Raw genomic sequence first — 10,285 nt, 5'->3', positions numbered from 1 at the left:
GCAGGGGCACCTGGGTGGCTCAGTCGGTTAAGCCTCTGACTTCGGCTCAGGTCAGATCTCACATTCATGGGTTTGAGCCCCGCGTCAGGCTCTGTGCTGTCAGCTGTCAGCACAGAGCCTGGAGCCTGCTTCCAGTTCTGTGTCTCCTCTCTCTGCTCCTCCCCTTCTCATGCTCTGTCTCTCTCTGTATCAAACATAAATAAAACATCAAAAAATTAAAAAAAAAAAAAACGAGCAAAGACAGCGTCTGCAGTCAGTATACATGAAATCCTGTTGAATGAAATTCTCCATTTAGATGTATCTTCCAACATGGATGGGAGCTTAGAGGGGCAGTCTAGGCAGTTTATTCAATATCTATCTAACATTGTGTAACAGATTACTCTAAAATTTAGTGGCTTAAAACCACACACATTATCTGTTTTCCTGTTCCTGTGGTTCAGGAACCTGGGCACACTGTTTTCTGCTTTAGTTTCCTTCTTAAGGCTGTAATCCAAGTGTTAGGTGGTGCCATATCATCTCAAGGTTCCAATGGGAAGGCCCTGCTTCCCACCACACTCCGTGATTATCAGCAGGATTCACTACCTCATAGGTGGCTGGACTGAGGACCTCATTGCCGGGCTGACTGGTGGTCAGAGGCAGCCCAGATAACCCTCTCCATCAGAGCAAGAGCCAGAGAGACCACATCAGGAAAGCAGAATCAGTACTGTAGCTTAACTGTGGAAGAGGTATCGCATTACTTCTACTAGTCACCAGGTTCAGTCTAGTGACTGTCAGAAGGCAGAGATCATTGGAGGCCATTTTGGAATTTTCCTACTCCGGGCTGTAGGCCACCAGCATCAGAAACATCAGGGGAGTTCTTGAAAATATATATTCCTGGACCCTGCTCCCACCCCAGTTCCTACTGAATTAGAATCTCCAGAATGTGGACTGGAAATATCCCTTCCCCGCCCTCTTTGACTCCACTCTGAGCTGTGAAGTTCCATTTATATAAGCAGATTTACCTAGATTAGTGCCAACTTGGATCAGCTGAAAAGGTCTCTACTGCAAGGGCCTTGGAGGACAGCTAAGGAGGCCAAGGTCACCATCTGGAAGAGAAAGATGTGCAAAGGTAAAACTTTAAGTACAGGACAAGAGAGAAGACTTGACTCGTCCTTTGAGGTTCTTAATATATGGTTATATAATTAAAAGTGTGGTAAGTGCTAAGAAGTATAGGGTGTCATGAAAGCATTTAACATAGGGATCTACATCTAACCCAGGGTCAGGAAAGCCTTCTTCAAGGATGTGGCCATTCCACTGAAACTAGAAGTGCACGTGGCAGTTAGCCTGAAACGGGAGGGAGGATGAGCATGTTGGGTGGGAGGAACAGTGGGATGAAGACCTGGAAGCAGAAGGGTTTCATCCTGTGACCTACTGCCTCTCCCCAAATAATTTGGGGAATGGGGTAAGGAATATAATTCTATTCTTTTACTTAAATGTTCATTTGTCTATTCAATGAATTGGTAAATATACCTTGACTGAGAAAATCTGAAATAGAATAAACCACAATGTATATGTTACACCTCTTGGCATTGAGGTTTTGCTTGATTTTTGTCTTTTTGCCTGTCTCAGTTTTCCAACCTTTTTATGATACTTGCTAATGATTATACAGACATTTAAGTGCTTACTGTAGTCAAGCACTATTCTAAGTGCTTTATGTATATAAACTCATTTAATCCACACAAGAACCTACTGAGGTTGATACCATTATTATCCTCTTCTAAAGATAACAAAAGAGGTACAGAGAGGTTATGTAACTTGTTCAGGATCACACACAGCATAAGTGGAGAAGGCACACCCCACACCCATCACTCCCATGTTCCTGTACGGAATGGATGGGACAGCTATCTGAGATTTCAGAGAACTAAATGGTAGAGGGAGAAAGGAACCAGAATTTGAATTTCCATGAAACCAGTGGTGAGTTTACCATGCCCTCCCCCTGCCTCCATTATTGCCCAGAATGTACTCAAAGGCTGCCCCAAACCTGGAAGGTTTGAATGGAAACCATGGTATGAATGGAAAGAGCTCCTCCTGGAGCCCTCTATTGCAGGTCTGAGAAGCAGGAAAAGGACTTCTAAGGGTCTGAGAGTGGGGGAATCTCTTGTTGCTTTTGTGTTTTCCTTCTCTGTCACCTTTAGCCCCAGGCAGTACCGTGGTGGAGCTTTAGTAGCACAATGACAGCAACCGTGGCTGCCCAGGCACTGAAAACCGAGGAAGAACTCCTTTGACCACAGAATCTGTGGTCTCAAGGGTATGAATCAAATCCCTCTTTTTTCTTTCTTTGTTCTCTTGATGCTTAGCCCGGACACATAGTGGGAAATGCTCAGCAAAGCAGAGAAACCAAAGCCCCATTTTTTTTTTGGTCAAAGGATTGGGAAAAGAAGAACCAGAGAATCAGAGGGTCTGATCACAGAGAGGAGGGAAATCAAGAGTCCCACAGAGTTGTGTGTGAACTCTTGGGCTCACCTCAAAGCTGCACAAGCACAGAGCTGATCTTAAACATCTTACCAAAGTTTTATGAATCGAGCCACAGGGTGGACCACTGCCTAGGTCTGACTGACCACTGGGTGGCACACATAAACGACTGACGGAGATAGCACCACAAACCAAGTTAAACTGACACTGGAACCACTGTACACAGAAGGTAGTTTGCTACTTGAACCAAACCTGGTTGATAGTTTGCTAAAACAAAAAATGTTCTCACTTAGGATTTTCATAAGACACAGGGGCTCAAAACAATATTCAAAATATCCAGGATACAATATAAAATTACTCAAATTACTCAGCATACAAAGAACTCCCCAAGAAAAATACAACCAACCCAGAGATGACAGAAATGTTGGAATGTAAAATAGACTTCAGAGCAGTTAGTATAACTATACCGGAAGAAGAAAGGGAGAATGCTTTTGAAACAAATGGGAAGATTGAAAGTTTTAGTAAAGAAATAGAAGACATAAGGAAGAACCAAGTGGAAATTTTAGAATTGAAAAATAGGATTAACCAAGATAAAATATTTACTGGATAGCAGAATGGAAATGACTTTGAAGATAATATAAATTATGCAGCTTAAACAACAAACAAGAAACTTAAAAAAAAAAACCCACAGAGACCTTCGGGACAAGACGAAAAGATCTAACATTTGTGTCAACAGAGTCCCAGAAGGTGAGGAGAAAAAATATGATTTAGAAAAATTGTTGGAAGAGATCTTGGGTAAAATGTTTGGTCCCAAATTTGGCAGAAACACAGAATCAAGAAGCTTGGTGATCAGCAAACAGAATATACTCAAAGAAACCTATGACCAAACATAATAATCAAATTGCTGAAAATTAAAGACATAGAAAAATATCCAAAAGAAAAAAAAAGAAAGCAAAATAGCCAAAGAATATCTAGAGGAAAACAACCCATTTCATATAAGGGAACAATGACTCAGGGAACTGCAGATTTCTCATCAGAAACTATGGGAACTGGAACAACACTTAAAGTGCTGGAATTAACGTGTCATCTCAAAATTCTATATCCAATGAAAATGTCACTCAGAAGTTAATATAAAATAAAGATATTCTTAGGTGAAGGAAAGCATAAGGATCTGTCACCAGCAGAGCTGCTATGAAAGAAATGCTAGGGGAAGTTCTTCAAACAGAAGAAGAGGAAAATGATAACAGAGGACACTGAGGACATAAAGAAGGAGGAGCAACAGAAATGGTAAATATTGATTGTTCTCCTCTTAAGTTCTTTAACATGTCTATAACAGTTGAAAGTAAAAATTATGAAACTGTGATGGGGTTTTCAGCATTTGTAAATGTAATACATTGGATAATTGCAACCTAAAGGAGAGACAATAAAGGGACCTACATAGTGGTAAAGCCTGCATTTAATTTGAAGTGGTGAAGTATACAAGTGGACTATGGTAAGTGTATTTTATAATCCCTACCGCGGGGGTTAGTAAGTCATATTCCACAGACTGGATCCAGCCCACTACTTGTTTTGTAAATAAAATGTTATTGGAACATAATTACAGCTTACTCATTTACATATTGTCTGTGGCTACTTTCACACTACAGCACCAGATGTTTTGTTTTGCTTTAATTCCAACAGAGAGAACATATAGTGTTATAGTAGTTTCAGGTGTACAATATAGTGATTCAACAAGTCCGTACATTGCCTAGTACTCATCACGACAAAGGTCCTCCTTAATCCTCATCACCTATTTCACCCATCCCCCAGCGCACCTCCTCTCTGGCAATCATCACTTTGTTCTCACTAGTTAAGAGTCTGTTTCTTGGCTTCTCTCTCTCTTTTCTCTTTGCTCATTTGTTTCTTAAATTCCATATATGAGTGAAATTATATGGCATTTGTCTTTCTCTGACTTATTTTGCTTAGCCTAATACTCTCTAGCTCCATGTCATTGCAAATGGAAAGATTTCATTCTTTTTATAACTGAATAATATTCCATTGTGTATACATACAACATCTTCTTTATTCATTCATCGGTCAGTGGACTCTTTGGGCTGCTTCCATATCTTGGCTATTGTAAATAATGCCACTATAAACATAGGGCATTCCTGAGGAGTGCCTGTATCCCTTTGGGTGCATGTATCCCTTTGAATTAGTATTTTTGTATTTTGGGGGTATATACCCAGTAGTGCAATTACTGGATCATAGGGTAGTTCTTTTTTTTTTTTAATTTTTTTTTGTTGTTTTATTTGTTTTTGATACTGAGAGAGACAGAGCACGAGAGGGTTGAGGGGCAGAGAGAGGAGACACAGAACTGGAAGCAGGCTCCAGGCTCTGAGCTAGCTGTCAGCACAGAGCCCAATGCGGGGCTCGAACCCACGACCATGAGATCTGACCTGAGCCGAAGCCGGAGGCCTAACCGACTGAGCCACCCAGGCACCCCAGGGTAGTTCTATTTTTAACTTTTTGAGGAACCTCCATACTGTTTTCCATAGCGGCCACACCAGTTTACTGCACCAGAGTTGAGTGTTGCAACAGACATTGTGTGACCTACAAAGGCCAACATATTTGTTATCTGGCCCTTTACAAAAAAAGCTTGCCATTCCTGCCCTAGAACAACACTTAAAAAAAAAAAAAACAACCTGGGGCGCCTGGATGGCTCAGTCGGTTAAGCATCCGGCCTCAGCTCAGGTCATGATCTCACGGTTTGTGGGTTTGAGCCCCGCATCAGGCTCTGCGCGAACAGCTAGCTCAGAGCCTGGAGCCTGCTTCCGATTCTGTATCTCCTTCTCTCTCTGTACCTCCCCTACTTGCACTGTCTCTCTCTGTCTCTCAAAAATAAATAAAAAACATTTAAAAAAAACTAAAAGAAAAATTTAGTGAAAACAAAGTGGAATACTAAATAATATCCAAATAAACCAAAAGAAGATTGGAAAGTAGAGATAGCTGAATTACAAACAGAGGACCAAACAAACATAATAAAATTATAGAAGTAAATCTGACCATATTAATACTTATATTAAATGTAAATAACCTAAATACATCAATTTAAAGATTATGTAAATGGATTTTTAAAAACCACAAAAGATCCAATTATATTCTGGCTCCAAAAAATTCATTTTAGTAAAAGAATGGGAAGACATATACCATAAAAATATTAATCAAAAGAAACCTGAAGAAGCTATAGTAATATCAGGCAAATTAACTTCAGAGGAAAGAAAGTTACCAGGGATAAAAAAAAACACTACATAATGAAGAAAAGTTTGATTTTCCAAGAAGATATCATTCTAAATGTTTCTGTGTCTAACTGCAGAGCTCCAAAATACATGAAGCAAAAACTGATAGATATCAAAGAAAAAAATGCGTAGGTCCACTATTATAGTCAAAAATGTCAAATCTCCTTTCCCAGTAACTAACAGAACAAGTAAAATTAGCAGATGATAGAAGTATATGGAAGTAAATGATGCCGTCAGCCAACAGGATCTAACTGAAATCTGTGGAACAAGTCCTCAACACAGCAGAATCACAATTTCTTTTCAAGTGCACATTTACCAAGATAAATTATGTCCTCAGTCATAGAACAAACCTCAACAAATTTAAAAGAATTGAAGTCCTACAAAGTATACTTTCTTACCATAATGGAATTATTTTTTTCTTTTTTTTTTAAATAATTTATTGTCAAATCGGTTTCCATTACTATAATGGAATTAAAACTAGAACTCAAGGACAGAAAAATAACAGGGAAATCTCCAAACACATGAAAACTAAACAACATACTTTTAAATAACCCATAGACCAAGTAGGACGTCCCAAGAGAAATTAGACAATATTGTGAACTTACCAAAAAGGAAACTACAAAATAGCAAAATATGTGGGATGTAGTTAAAGCAATGATTAGATGAAAAATGATAACATCAAAATCTTATATTAGAAAAGAAAGGTCTCAAGTCAACAATCTATAATTCTACCTTGAGAAGGTACATGAACAGCAAAAACAAACACAAAGCAAGCAGAAGGAAAACATAAGAGTTTCAATTAGTGAAATTGAAGGGGACCTGGCTGACTCAGTTGGTAGAGTGTGTGACTTTTAATTCAGGGTTGTGAGAGAGAGGAAGACAGAATGTCAAGCAGACCCTGCACTGTCAGCTCAGGCCCAACCTGGGCCTCAAATTGACCAACTGTGAGGTCATGACCTGAGCTGAAATCAAAAGTTGGACACTTATCCAACTGAGCCACACAGTTACCCCAAAATTAAAATTAAAAAAATAATAAAATTAAAAAACAAAAAAGACACGAAATATTAATATCAGGAATAGAAGGAGGGGGGACACTTGGCTGGCTCAGTCAGTAGAATATGTGACTCAACCTTAGGAGTTGTCAGTTCGAGCCCCACGTTGAGTGTAGAGATTACATAAAAACAAAACTTTAAAAAACTTAAAAAAGAATAAAAGAGGAGACATCACTAGAGTCCCCACAGACATTAAAAGGTTAGTAAGGGAATATTACAAACAATCCTACATACATAAATTCAACAATTTAAATGAAATGGACCAACTCCTTGAAAGCCACAAGCTATCAAAAAATCCAAGAAGAGATGTAAACATGAAATGTACAGCTATAAAACTTTTGGAAGATAACATAGGAGAAAATCTTAGTTATCCAGAGTTAGGCAAAGTGCTCTTAGACATGACACCCAAAATGTGACATAAAAGAAAACAGTAGTTAACTATTGGACTTCATCTCAATTACAATTTTTGCTTTGAAAAAAAAAATGTCAAGAGGAAAAAAAAGACAAGCCACAGAATGGGAGAGAATTAGTTGCAAATCCCTATTTAACAAAGGACTTCTAACCAAAGTATATAAAGACCTCTCAAAATTCAACAGCAAGGAAATAAGCCAATTTTGAAAAATGGCAGGAAGACTTAGACACTTCACCAAAGAGGCTATAATGATGGCAAATAAGCACATGAAGAGATACTCAACATCATCACTCTCTAGGGAAGTACAAATTAAAACCATGACAAGATGTTTATTAGAATAAATAGAAGAACGCCTACACACTTAATAGAATGGGGTAAAATAAAATAGAAACTGACAATACTAATTACTGGAGAGGATGTAAAGCAACCTGGGCTCTCTTAGGTTGCTGTCAGGACTGCAAAATGGTGCAGCCACCCTGGAAAAGTTTGGCATTTTCTTTTATTTAAATTTTTAATAGTTTATTTCCAAGTTGCTTTCCACAAGTTCCCCACAAGTGCCCCCCTTCATGACCATCACCCTCTTCCCCTTTCCTCTTCCCTCTTCAGCCCTCCATTTGTTTTCAGTATTCAAGAGTCTCTCATGATTTGCCTCTCTCTCCCGAATTTTCTTTTCCCTCTCTTCCCCTTCCGATGGTCCCTTGTTAGGTTTCTCCTGTTAGACCTATGAGTGAAAACATATACTATCTGTCCTTCTCTGCCTGACTTATTTTGCTTAGCATGACACCCTCGAGGTCCATCCACTTTGCTACAAATGGCCAGATTTCCTTCTTTCTCATTGCCATAGAGTATTCCATTGTATATATATACCACATCTTCTTGATCCATTGATCAGGTGATGGTCATTTAGGCTCTTTCTATGATTTGGCTATTGTGGAAAGTGCCACTATGAACATTGGGGTACATGTGCTCCTATGCATCAGCACTCCTGTATCCGTTGGGTAGATCCCCAGCAGTGCTACTGCTGGGTCATAGGGGAGTTCTATGGATAGTTTTTTGAGGAACCTCCACACTGTTTTCCAGAGCAGCTGTACCAGTTTCCATTCCCACCAACAGTGCAGGAGGGTGCCCGTCTTCCACACCCTCGCCAGCATCTATAGTCTCTTGATTTGTTCATTTTAGCCACTCTGACTGGCGTGAGGTGGTATCTCAGTGTGGTTTTGACTTGTATTTCCCTGATGATGAGTGATGTTGAGCATCGTTTCATGTGCCTGTAGGCCATCTGGATGTCCTCTTTGGAGAAGTGTCTGTTTATGTCTTCTGCCAATTTCTTCACTGGGTTACTGGTTTTTTGGATGTAGAGTTTGGTGAGTTCCTTGTAGATTTTGGATACTAGCTCTTTATCTGAATATGGCATTTTCTTACCATATGAGCTCACAATCCCACTCTATTTCATTCCTAAAGGAATTAAAACATGTTCACACAAAACACGTACACCAATGTTTATGGCGGCTCTGTTCATTATTGCCTAAAACGAAACTGGAATGTCCTCGGACAGGTGAATGGATAAACAGATTATAGGCAAACAATTAGAATACTATTCAGCAATAAAAAAGAGTAAACTATCAATGCATGCAACAGCATGATTGAATCTCAAAGGCATTATGCTGAAAGAGCTGCTCTCATGTATAATTTCATTCTCTCTCTCTCTCTCTCTCTCTCTCTCTCTCATACACACACACACACACACACACACACACACACACACACACACACACACACGGGCACCTGGGTGTCTTAGTCAGTTGAGTGCCTGACTTTATTTCAGCTCAGGTTGTGATCTCACAGTTTGTGGGTTGAAGCCCCACATTAGTCTCTGCACTGACAGCATGGAGCCTGTGTGGGATTCTCTCTCCCCCTCTCTCCACTCCTCCCCCAACCTCTCTCTGTCTCTCTAAATAAATAAACTTAAAAAAAAATACAAGATTTAAAAAACAGGCATACTGGGCTACTGGTATTCATCATTTTAAACAATGTTATTACTTGAGTACATCTTAAATGGTTTCTTTTAATGTTTTTTTTTGAGAGGGGCAGAGAGAGGAAGAGAGGGACAGAGGATTCAAAGCCGGCTCCATGCTGACAGAAGAGAGCCTGAACTTGTGCACCACAAGACCTGAGCTGAAGTCTGATGCTTAACCAACTGAGCCACACAGTTGCCCTTAGTATAAAAGTTTTTAGAAATCACCAAGAAACTATTTAAGGAACGCCATGGTGACTCATTCTGTACAGCATATTAGTTTCCTTTGTCAGTCTGGATTTTGAGTCCTGGCTCTTGCAGTGCTGCTAGCTAGCTTGCTGCATGATGTTCAACAAGTTACCTCTGTTTCTTAAGCAGTGACATAGGAGCGGGGGTTTGGATGATATCTGTAACTGTTGCTAAGCTGTGCAGAATCCTCTCCAACCTCAAGATTCTGCTTCAGTAGGTCCAGGGTGGTGATGCCCATCTGCTTCCACATTTGGTGACATCCAGAGAAGATGATCTGCAAGGTCTCTAATTCTAAAAATTTTTTTTTTTAATTTTTAAATGTTTTATTTATTTTTGATACAGAGAAAGACAGAGCAGGAGAGGGGGAGGGGCAGAGAGAGAAGGAGACTCAGAACCGGAAGCAGGCTCCAGGCTCTGAGCTAGCTGTAAGCACTGAGCCTGATGCAGGGCTCGAACCCACGAACATGAGATCTGACCTGAGCCAAAGTCAGACACTTAACAGACTGAGCCACCCAGGTACCCCTAAAAATGTTATTTTTATCAATCATATCATACACTGAGTTTGCTTACATTAAGGTCTATGTGAATTGGGAATCAGCTTCTGTCCTTCCCTGCCATGTTCCCTGTGAATTGGGAATTTTGCCCCCCGACACACACATTCGCTAAATTCACCAGTATTCTAAGAATCTTTCCATCAAACCATTTCCCACTTTAGGGGCGCCTGGGTGGCTCAGTTGGTTGAGCATCCAACCTCAGCTCAGGTCAAGATCTCATGGTCTGGTCCGTGAGTTGGAGCCCCGAGTTGGGCTGTGTGCTGACAGCTCAGAGCCTG

Source organism: Suricata suricatta, chromosome 10 (genome assembly GCF_006229205.1).
Source record: "Suricata suricatta isolate VVHF042 chromosome 10, meerkat_22Aug2017_6uvM2_HiC, whole genome shotgun sequence".
Lineage (NCBI taxonomy): Eukaryota > Metazoa > Chordata > Mammalia > Carnivora > Herpestidae > Suricata > Suricata suricatta.
This window is presented reverse-complemented; position numbering follows the sequence as displayed.